This window comes from Hypanus sabinus, chromosome 5 (genome assembly GCF_030144855.1).
Source record: "Hypanus sabinus isolate sHypSab1 chromosome 5, sHypSab1.hap1, whole genome shotgun sequence".
Taxonomy (NCBI): domain Eukaryota; kingdom Metazoa; phylum Chordata; class Chondrichthyes; order Myliobatiformes; family Dasyatidae; genus Hypanus; species Hypanus sabinus.
Window position 1 is genome coordinate 5,872,440 of NC_082710.1, and position 12,191 is coordinate 5,884,630.

Here is a 12,191-nt window from a genome sequence, read left to right on the forward strand (position 1 = left end):
ATCCACTCTCTCTAAATCCCTTCGCATCCCCTCAAAGTTAGCCTTTGCAATTAATAATTGCATGCAATTAATAAGAAGCCCACAGCAGTACAGTGGGCCGAACAGCCCTCTTCAAAGTCTGAAGAGGATATGAAAGCTGAAATAACTGGATATGGGTTCAGAAATTCAAATCAGATAGGATACTGTGATTACAAGCTGCAAGCCTCAACAGTGTCCAGAGAAGGTGATAGATTCAGTAGCAAGAGCATTGTGCATCTGCTCGAGATCAAACCCTGGCTGGGCCTTCCCAATGCCTGTATGGAGCTGCCTGATGCAGTGTACGAATGCACTGTAGATCAGAGGAAAGAGCCAAGAGGCAGGATACAGTGTTGACAATTAATCTATAGTGACTACTACAATTTTGGGCAAGATGACATGGACTTGGACACTATGATGTGGACTGGATGACCTCATACCTACACTGAAACAGTCTCTGTCCTACTGTGTTTTCATCTGCCAGGCTGCTCCCTAGGAGAGTTCCTCTTTCCAACAGTCATTTTATCATTTCCTGTCCGAGTCACGTTATGTTCAGATACTCCTGCACCTAGTGTCACTTCATGAACATACTACCAGTCTATAAGCTACTGTTATGTATATACAGCCACATTCAACAGTTACTTGTACATTGTGTTGTATAAGATTGTATTTATATGCATAGTGTTTTTTATGTTGCTTTGGATTTGAGATGGCAATCGTTTTGTTCTTACTCACACTTAAGAATGACAATAAACAATCTTGAATTTTGAATGAAAAGGTATACAAAATTACATGAGGTATAGAGAGGGTCATTTCAGGCAGGCTTTTTCCTCTGAAGTTGGGTAAAACTAGAACTAGAGGTCATGGGTTAAGGGTGAAAGGTGAAATATTTAAGGGGAACAGGAGGGGGAGTTTCTTTACTCAGAGGGTGGTGAACTGCTGGTGCAAGTGATGGATTCAGGGTCGATTTCAACACAAGAGAAACTCGGATAGGTACATGGATGGGAGGGGTATGAGGGGATGTGATCTGGGTGAGATCAATGGGACTACACAGAATAATAGTTTGTCACAAACTGGACGAGCCAAAGGGCCAGTTTCCATTCATTTACCCTATCTGTACTCCACATAATTTTGTATACTTCTATAAAATATGTCCTCATTATCCTACACCCAGGAAATAAATTGAGTAAAGGAGAACTTTAAAATATATATATTTTCCAGCTCCGTGGGTGTGCAGTTTTCAATTACCAGGAGTAGTACACCCATTTGGCCACATGAGGGAGCGCTAGACCATCATCGTCACTGTGTGCCATGTAGTATGTCATGGGTAATTATCATCTATGACCATGATTAGTCTTGGCAAATGTTTCTACAGAAGTTGTTTGGCGTTACCTTCTTTTGGGCAGTGTCTTTACATGACAAGTGACCCCAGCCATTATCAATACTCTTTAGAGAATGTCTATCCAGTGTAAGTGGACACCAGGACTTGCCATATCCACCACCCGCTCCCATGGCTTCACATGACCCTGCTCAGCGGGGCTAAGCAGGAGCTGCACCTTGCCCAATGGTGACCTGCGGGCTAGTGGAGGGAAAGAGCACCTTATACCTCCTTTAGTAGAGCTTATTATTTATTGTAATGCCTGCACTATTTTGTGGACTTTATGCAGTCCAGTGTAGGTCTGTAGTCTAGTGTAGCTTTCTCTGTGTTGTTTTTTCTATGTAGTTCAGTCTAGTTTTTGTACTGTGTCATGTAACACCATGATCCTGAAAAACGTTGTCTCATTTTTACTATGTACCGTACCAGCAGTTACGGTCGAAATGACAATAAAAGTGATTTGACTTGACTTGACTTGACATGTCTCCACCCCACCATCCAAAACGGTAGACCAGTGTCAAATAAAAATCCCATTCAAAATACAGAATATCGAGGGCTTTACAAACACTTCGCATATCCAAATAAGAGAAAGTGCACACAATCGTGGTGTCTTGAAGTCATTAAAGAAAGTTGTTCGCTCCTTTGACTCTGTGCCAGCTCCCATAATCTTGGTCATGCCCCAGTAAATTCTGTACTGAGCTCTTGGGAAAGTTCTCAGAATTAGCTTTAATATCACCAGCATATGTCATGACAATTGTTTTGTGACAGTAGTACATTGCAATACATAATAATAAAAAACTATAGACTACTAAAAGAGGTCTATATATAAAAATGTTAAATTAAATAGGTCTTGCAAAAAAAGGAAGTGAAAATAGTGAAGTACTGTTCATGGGTTCACCGTCCATACAGAAATCTGTTGGCAGGGGGAAGAAGCTGTTCCTGAAACACTGATTTTGTGCCTTCAGGCTCCCGTGCCTCCTCCCTGATGGCAGTACTGAGAGCAAGGCATATCCTGTGCAATGGGGATCCTTAATGATGATGCCAACTTTTTGAGGTATTGTTCCTTGTAGATGTGCTGGATGCAGGGGAGGCTATGATAGAACTGACTAAGTTTGCAACTTTCTGCAGCTTTTTCCAGTCCTATGCAGTGACCCCTCCATACCAGACAGTGATGCAACCAGTTAGAATGCTCTCCATTGTACATCTGTAGGAACTTGCATTTGCCTTTAATTATATACCAAGTCCCCTCAAACTCCTCATGAAACACGGCTGCTGTCGTGTCTGCTTTGCAACTGCAACAATATCTCAGGACCAGGATAGATCTTCAGAGAAGTTGTCACCCAGAACACTGATCTCTCAATGAGATTGGTGTGCGTTTCCCCAACCAACTTCCCATTCCTGAAGTTGTCATGTACACACAACCCTGTAAAAGTTTCAGCAACAATAGAACACACCTGGAGTCTAGTTTTGCTGTTAACAAAGCACTGTTTTATTAGTAACTACATCATATAGTAACTTAAACCAGGTAAATCAAGAGTTAACAGTGTTATGCTTATATAGGTGTAAATATATAAATCCCCAAACTTCTCCAAGCTCAGGTGGCGAGAGTTACAGTCTTACGATGGCATGTAGGAAAAGTTCAGTTCCAATGCACAGGTTAATTAACGCGAGATGTCTATAATCCAAAGGCGAGTGTTTTGAGAAGGTAATTATGTTGATATTCCACAAAATAACAATAGCAGTAGGTTTTATCTCCGAAGTTATTCCACTTCACACACAAAGTATCACCGACAGTGATCTTCAATGAATATGCTTTCAACAGAAGTGGAATTCAGCCATGGGACATCTCACAGTGGTGGCCACGGGATACTCAAACAGAATCCACGTATGGATTATCACCAACAGTAGCTCATTACAAAGGGGACCATCACCCAGGCAAGGGTTGACACACCAGTAGATTCCACAAGGTTACCCCAAACACACAACGTGATAGCCACGTATCTAGTTCCATGACATACAAAATAACTCCAATGGTGATTTGTCGCAGGGGTGCTTTTTTCAGTGAGATGCCCTACCCAGACAAAGGGTAAACACTCACGTGGTACTCACAAAGGTTTTCCCCTCACAAGGGAACCCACTCTTGTGGATTAACTATGTGACAATCACACTTTCGTATCCAAATGGAAACAAACTCACCCTCACGGACTACTTAGAGAGAGAGTCCAAACAGTGATCTCTTCGCCACTAGGCTTCTTCTGTTTCAATCCTTCCTCTCCCCTCTTCTCTTCCTGCAAACTTCTTCTCGTTGCAGCAAACTTGTGAGAGTCATTTATCAATAATCTGGATCGATTTCAACTCACCCCTTTATGGACTCCTGAAAATTTAAACCAGTGACTGACTCACTGGTGTCTTTCATTGACCAAATCCATCTCGACTCTCACTGTTTGTGTTTCTGTGTGTCTGTAACTGTCCTTGTAAAAAGTAAACAAGCTGCAGAGAAACCATAACATCAACTGTGCATCAAATAACTCCGCCTCTCTCCACCACAGTGAGCGAGCAACTCCACAGTCAGCAGCTCAAACAGTGTCCAGAAGTCAGTCTCATTCTCCCGGAGTTTTAAAGTGACAGTCCACAGAAAAAATGAACCCTAGGGGTACATAACAAAGTCTACAATCAACTCCTTGGTCTTACGGATGTTGAGTGCAAAGTTGTAGCTGTGATCTACTGTTCCTCACTCCTGTACAATAGATACCTATGTGAGTAATCAAGTTCAAGTTTATTGTCTCTCAACCGTACACACGTATACCATCAAACAAAACACACCACACCAAGGTATACAACATGGTACATATAACTCACACATGTAACACATAAAGTAATATTACCACAAGTAAATTAACAAATAGTAAGGTGAATATAGGATACACGTTAAAAAGTAAATAGTATAATGCTGCAACGATCTGTACAAGGTGAGACCTGGGTGGTGGCAGGGAGTTCAGTTGTCATACAGCCACTGTGAAGAAGCTGTTTCCCATCATTTGTGAAACACCAGTGGCATTGTAGTGTTTACTTCGAGACTTCCCAACATTTTCAATGCCATGGACCCCCACCATTAACCGAGGGGTCCGTGGGTCTCAGGCTGGGAACCCCTGGTTTACTTTTTAAGTTGTATCCAATATGAACCTAATTATTTGTTAGTTTAATTGTGGTAATATTACTTTATGTGTCATGTACCCTATGTGAGATACATGTACTGTGTCATGCATGTCGGTCCACATGAATGTTGTTAACATAACATCCATTGGGACTTACTTGTACAACACCTCAGTTACCCTTTCGAACCATCAGTTCAGCCTCTTCTCAACTGCCTATCACCTGCCCCTGGGTCGGCTCCCCCTTCACTTCCTTGCACGCTCCACACTCCTCCCCATCAGATTCCTTTCTCTCCAGCCATTTAGCTTTCCCACCCACCTGGCTTCACCTATCACCTTCCAGCCATTCGCGTTATGGGACCTTGTTTAGATTGAACAGGTAGGGATGTCAAGTTGTTTATCAAATGCATGTTTTCCCTTGTCAGAGTGGGGAGTTGGTCATCTGTAACTGATGCCTGTGACATCCACCCATAATTTGGATCAGCTGGAAAAATTAGCTGAAAAATGGCAGATGGAATTTAAAGCCACAGGCAAAAAATGCTCAGCAGGTCAGGCGGGATCAGTGGAAAAGAATAAATAATCGACGTTTCATCAGGAAGGGAAGGGGAGGTGTACAAGCTAGGTGATACTGCAAGGGAGAGGGGGATGAAGTAAGAAGCTGGGAGGCGACAGGTGGGAAAAGCAAAGGGCTGGAGAAGAAGGCATCTGATAGGAGAGGAGAGTGGGCCACAGGAGAAAGGTGCAGAGGCACCAGGGAGAGGTGCTGGCAGGTGAGGAGAAGAGGTAAGAGACCTGAGTGGGCATTAGAAGAAGAGGGAAGGGGGAGGGACAAAATAACGGTAGGAGAAAATAATGTTCATGCCATCGGTTTGAAGGCTACCCATACGGAATATGTTCCACCCTGAGGGTGGCCTCAGCGTGACAGATGATGAGGGCATGGCCCTGCAGGTCGGAATGCGAATGGGGATTGGGTCGCCGGGAAATTAACGCTTTTTGCGTGGGGGGTCGCCAATATAGAGCGGTCTGCACAGGAGGGCCAGATACAGCAGATGGCACCGAGAGATTCGCAAGTGGAGTGTCGCCTCACTCGCAGGTGAGGGAAGAAGTACAGCCTGCAGAGTTGAGCGCCAGGAGGGGGATTAGTGGGAAGAGGCAAACGCACCTATTTTGCGCAATTTGGGATGAACGTGCACACGGTTTAGAAATTCCTCTGTAAAATTCCGGTTCCCCGGGACAGAACCAGATCGAAGTACAAACAATTCTTCCGTCAGTTTACCAAGAATCCTCCAGCAGGGTGGAGCCCCGAGTCAGACACCATCCCGAGCCGGTGTTCGGCTGCTCGGAACGTCCCCGCACCGCTGCCATGGGCAAAGTGAAGACCTTCGCGATCCTCTACGACCGCCCCACCTACTCCTGCGGGGAGTGGGTCTCCGGACGGATCGTGGTGGAGCTTGCGGAGCAGATCGAGGTGAAACTTCTGAAAATCCACGCCAAGGGCCAGGCGTACGTTCGCTGGACGGAAGGACACGCTGGTTCGAATTCGCACCACACGCGGGTTTATACTCAGGAGCGTCGATTCTTCAAACACGACTACCTTCCCATTGGAACAGGTAAGAGAGCCCTCCTACTGTCGAGACTTTACTGCACAAGCAATCTGATAGAACACCTCCGTTCCACCCAACTAAACCCAGTGACCCACTCGGGAGAGCTGGGAGAATTCAGAAAAGCACACCGTTCATCTAAAAGTCACAGCTTTTAAAACCCGCGTGTAAATCAGCTCTTTGAAATTGCATTTAGTAGAGGGAGTCTGTGTACCCCAGTGAAATAAAGAGTCAACCCGTCCCCACCAGTGCCGTACCCCGGTGTTACACAGTGACAGACCCGTCCCCACCCATACTGTACCCCAGTGAAATACAGTCAACCCGTCCCCACCAGTGCCGTAACCCGGTGTTACACAGTGACAGACCCGTCCCCACAGGTGCCGTACCCCGGTGTTACACAGTGACAGACCCGTCCCCACCGGTACCGTACCCCGGTGTTACACAGTGACAGACCCGTCCCCACAGGTGCCGTACCCCGGTGTTACACAGTGACAGACCCGTCCCCACCAGTGCCGTACCCCGGTGTTACACAGTGACAGACCCGTCCCCACAGGTGCCGTACCCCGGTGTTACACAGTGACAGACCCGTCCCCACCAGTGCCGTACCCCGGTGTTACACAGTGATAGACCCGTCCCCACAGGTGCCGTACCCCGGTGTTAGAAAGTGACAGACCCATCCCCACAGGTGCCGTAACCCGGTGTTACACAGTGACAGACCCGTCCCCACCCATACTGTACCCCAGTGAAATACAGTCAACCCGTCCCCACCAGTGCCGTAACCCGGTGTTACACAGTGACAGACCCGTCCCCACAGGTGCCGTACCCCGGTGTTACACAGTGACAGACCCGTCCCCACCCATACTGTACATCAGTGAAATACAGTCAACCCGCCTCCTCAGGTACTGTACCCCAGTGACATACGGAGTCAACCATGTCCCTCCCTGTACTGTACCCCAGTGAAATACAGTATCAACCTGTCCCCACTCATACCGTACTCCAGTGTTACACCGTGACAGACCCACCCTCTCCGGTACTGTACTATGGTGTTATACAGTGCAAACCTGTCGCCAACAGTACCCACCCTAACACTAACCCAACTCCCCAATTTACCCCAGCCTAATCCTGATCATAGGACAATTTACAATAACCAATGAACCTACCAACCAGCACACCTCTGGAACGTGAGGAAACCCAGAGCACCCGGAGGAAACACACACGTGCACAAGGAGGACGTACGAAGGATGCAGGGATTCACCCATGAACTCCAGTGTACGGAACTGTGATACTACCATGCTAACCACATACAAAGCAACCAATACTTGGCAGTATTGCTATTTCAAGGCAGGTGTGTGGCCAGCAGTACTGAACGGTTTCTGTTCCTCTACGTACCTGGACCCAGTTGAAAACAGTGCAGGGTCTACTTGAAGGTCTGAGCCCTCAGAGTGTAGACCCAGAATCAGGGCTAATATCTCGGGCATAATTCATGAAAGCAGTACATTTCAATACACAATAATAAAATGGTTACAGAAATACACATAAGAAATTAAATTAGTGCAAAACGAGAGGAAAAAATTAATGAGGTAGTTTTCATGGGTTCACTGTCCATTCCGAAATCTGATGTCAGAGCAGAGGAAGCTGTTCCTGAATCGCTGAGTATGAGTCTTCAGGCTCCTGTACCTCCTCCCTGATGTAGCAATGAGAAGAGGGCATGTCCATGGTGACGGGGGTTCATAATGATGGATGCCACCTTTCTGAGGCATCACGTTTTGAAGATGTCCTCGATGTTGGGGAGTCAAGAGTCAGTGATGGAGTTGACTGAGTTTGCAACATTCTGCAGCTTTTTCCAACCCTGTGCATGGGGCCTTTGTACCAAATGTTGGTAGAGCCAGTTAGAATGCTCTCCTGTAGAAATTTGTGGGTGTCATTGGTGACGTCCTAAATCTCAGTACCAAGTACAGTGACAGAACTGAGCTCACTAGTAGTGCGTCCCAGAGTTATACAGTGACAGACCTCAGGAGCATGAAGACTCGTACGGCCAGATTTGGGAACAGCCTCTTTCCAACTGTGTTAAGACTGCTGAACGGATCCTGACCCGGATCTGGGCCGTACCTTCCAAATATCCGGACCTGACTTGCACTACCTTACTTTCCCTTTTCTATTTTCTAATTATGATTTATAATTTAAATTTTTATTATATTTACTTCAATTTGTACTTCAGAGAGCGCGAAGCGCAGAATCAAATATCTCTGTGATGATTGTACGCTCTAGTATCACTTTGCCATTCCTTTGGATTCATTAGCTGGGCGCAGTGGAGAACCTGCTCTCCATATTGTACTGCCCTGGCTTGGGTAGTAGACAGCTAGGACGCAACATCCATGGTGGACACAGACCAACAGAAGGCCATTCAGAGCTGGACATCTATACTCACAGCATTCTATAGCTGTACAGTAGAGAGCACCTTAATAACTTGCAGAACTGGTTGATACGGAAATTACACTGCGGCAGTCTATGTTGAACTCAACAAAGGACTACCTTAGGGACTCCAGCTTTGGATTTTTTCTCGGGGTCTACTCACAAAGCCTTCCCCATGAGCAAATTCTTGAAAGTACAGCAAGGTAGCAGAGATTTGAGATCAGAGTTTTTCTTCTCACAGGTGGCCTACCAACCTCCGCTGTCTGCCCGAAATGACTGCTTTTAATCCATCTTTGCACCTTCTCCTGTCAGTGGAAACGATTCAGCTAGGCCACGTAAAGGTCAGCACTTGACTTGATTGTCCATAAGACCATAAGATATAGGAGCAGAATTAGGGCATTTGGGTCTGCTATGCCTTTCATCATGGCTGATCCAATTTTCCTCTCAGCTCCAATCTCCTGCCTTTTCCCCGTATCCCTTCATGTCCTGATCAATCAAGAATCTATCGACCAATAGTCGGAGATAGAGGTGCACGCTTTTGGGGGTATTTGGTAGGTAGTGGGATCTTATTCACACTGTCCCACCCCACTATGACAACCTTAGGAACCTAACCTTATGCCGAAAGTTAAACAGAATCATACCTGTAAATGGCTGAAGGCCCTTCATATCATTTCTAAAGTGAGAGGAACAAAGTTCAAAGTAAATCTTATTATCAAAGTACATATATATCAGCACTTACAACCCTGAGATTCATTTTTTCCTGTGGGCATACTCAGCAAATCTGTAGAATAGTAACAATAACAGGATCAATGAAAGACCAACCAGAGTGCATTAGACAACAAACTGTGCAAATGCAAATATAAATAAATAACAAGAACATGAGATAACAAGATAAAGAGTCCTTAAAGGGAGATCATTGGTTGTGAGAGCATCTCAATGGATGGGAAGTGAGTGTAGTTATCCCCTTTGTTCAAGAGCCTGATGGTTATGGGGTAGCCACTGTTCTTGAACCTGGTGGTGTGAGCCTTGATCCTCTTGTATCTCCTACCTCATAGCAGCAGCAAGTAAAGAGTATCAGTACTGGGCCACTTTAGTTTCTTTGTTAGCACCTAGTTAGAGCTCAGGGAGCATTCATGTAACTTGCTTGCTTTTGAACTCTGAAGCCAGAGGCTTAATTTGCTTCAGTCTACTTAATCTTTGCCCTGCCTTTGTTATCTCTCATCTCTTTATCAGTGTACATGTTGTCAATCCAACGCCATGTTTCATTACCATGTTCTGGTAGACCTGATCCACAGTTTATGTCTGTTCCATGACATCCAACTGTTCCATAACATTGATAAATTTATTTGGGTCACAAATACTGAAATACTTTTGTTTGTATTCCCTCCATACACATTTTCATATTCTGTGTTTTAAACATAATTATGTTTGAGCACCTTCTTCGGAATCAGCTGTATTCTTGATTCAGTATTCAAGACTGTTTAATGTCATTTCCTGTACGCAAAACTGTAACTTGTTACTCCAAATATAAATATATAATAGTGTATGTAGATTTGTGTGTGTGTGTGTGTGTGTGTGTGTGTGTGTGTGTGTGTATATATATATATAGATCGTATGTCCATAAAGTGACATTAGGCCTTACATAAGGTGACTGACAGGAAATGATAAAGTAGTGGTGGAGTTGGTGGGTGAAGGTGTTGTTTAGCTTCTGCTTGGGGAAAGTAATTGTTTTTGAGTCTGGTGGTCCTGGCGTGGATGCTACGTAGCCTCCTCCCTGATGAGAGTGGGACAGTCTATGAGCAGGGGGTGTGGGATCCTTTTTGATATTACTGGCCCTTTTCAGGCACCTTTCTGTATATATGTATGTCCTTGATGGTGGGTAGCTGGTGCCAGTGAAGTGTTGCACAGCTTTCACTGCTTTTTATAGTCTTCCTCCCTGCCACAGTGTAATTTCTGTACCAATCAGTTCTGCAAGTTGTTAAGGTGCTCTCTACTGTACATCTGTAGAATGCTGTGAGTATAGATGTCCAGCTCTCTGCAGCTTCCACAGAAAGTAGAAGCGTTAGTGAGCTTCCTGATTTAACTGGTCATCATACTTTGTTTCTTGATATTACACCATTTTAATTCACAGTTAAAATGGGTTGTTTGCTTTCGCCTTTATCATTATGTTAACAATTTTTTACAGCGCTGTTCCATTACAGCAATAATCGTAAAGTATGACTCATCAGAACACTTTTAAAAAGGCTCAGACAATTGAAACTTTATTACCAATTATTTAAGTTGCACTCTACTCTACAGCTGATATTTCACGCTGGCCGGTTGTCCCCAGCACGCCCTCCGAGAGGTTGCTCATTGATGCGAACAACGCAACTCGCTGCAGGCTTCAATGTTATGTGACAAATACTAAAGCTAAAATTCATTCCATGGATGTGGTCCTTCTTGCAGTTTTAAAGCTATGTATTAAATGTACTGTGCACTGGAAATTTTTTTTTTACATATAATCATTCTTGAATTCTGTTAACACCGCCTTCATTTTAATGACCCTCATTCCTTCTTTGGAAGTAGGTCACCCTGGTAGAATAGTGATTGGCATGATGCTTTACAGCACCAGTGAACCGGGGTTCAATTCCCACCTCTGTCCATAAGGAGTGTGTACACTCTACCCGTGACCGTGTGGCTTTCTCCTGGTGCTGCAGTTTCCTCCTGCATTCCCAAGACGTACGGGTTAGTAGATTAATTGGTCACATGAGTACAATTGGGTGACGTGAGCTCATTGGGCTGGAAGGATCTGTTACTGTACTGTATTTCTATTAAATATTCAAAACTATGTCATCATTACAGTAGACCAGGGCAGGCAAACACGGAAGTTGCAATTAAACTGGTTCAACTGGTTTCTCAAAAATGATTGCCAACAAAAATAAAACTGAAAAGCTAATTTTGTTCATTGCTGGAATACTGGTGCCATACAGCAATGAAGGGACTGTTGTGTTTATGTTCTATGTACTAAAGTGTCCACCTGAGCTCATGGCATTTGCCAGCAGTTGACCCATATCCCTCTAAACCAAGTGTTCCCAACCTGGGGTCCATGCCTCCCTTGGTTAATGTAGGGGTCCATGGAGTAAAAATGTTTGGGAACCCCTACTCTAAACCTTTCCTATCCATTCAATGTCATTTAAACAAAGGAATTCTTTCTGTTTTATTTTCACGTCTAGTAGCTAGTTGCTGTCGTGTTTTAAAACCACATGGAGACCAGAGTAGGAAATGCAAAAAACTGCAACAAGCCTTATTTGATAAATACAAGAAATTCTGAAAATGTTGGAAATCTTACGTAACACACATAAAATGCTGGAGGAACTCAGCAGGTTAGGCAACATCTATGGAAATGAGTAAATAGTCAACGTGTCAGGCCAAGATCCTTTGTCAGGAATGGAAAGGAGGAAAGATACAAGAATTAAAAGGTGGGGGAGGAGAAGGAGGACAAGTTGGAAGCTGATAGGTGAAGGCAGGTGTGTGGAAAGGCAAAGGGCTGGAGAGGAAGGAATCTTAAAGGAGAGAATTTTGGATCATGAGAGAATGGGGAAAAAGGAGGGGCACCTAGGATAGGCAAAGAAAGATTTGGATAGGAGAGTATATTGG

General features: G+C 44.6%; 1 protein-coding gene across 1 annotated transcript in view; it reads left to right on the forward strand.

The window, feature by feature from the left end:
* The first annotated feature begins 2,869 nt into the window (after nt 1–2,869).
* LOC132393902 (arrestin domain-containing protein 3-like) overlaps nt 2,870–12,191 on the forward strand; it is a 72,250-nt gene continuing 62,928 nt past the window's right edge. The window contains exon 1 of the mRNA XM_059969322.1: nt 2,870–6,152. The gene's annotated coding sequence lies outside the window, so the exon portion shown is untranslated. The remainder of the gene's footprint in view (nt 6,153–12,191) is intronic.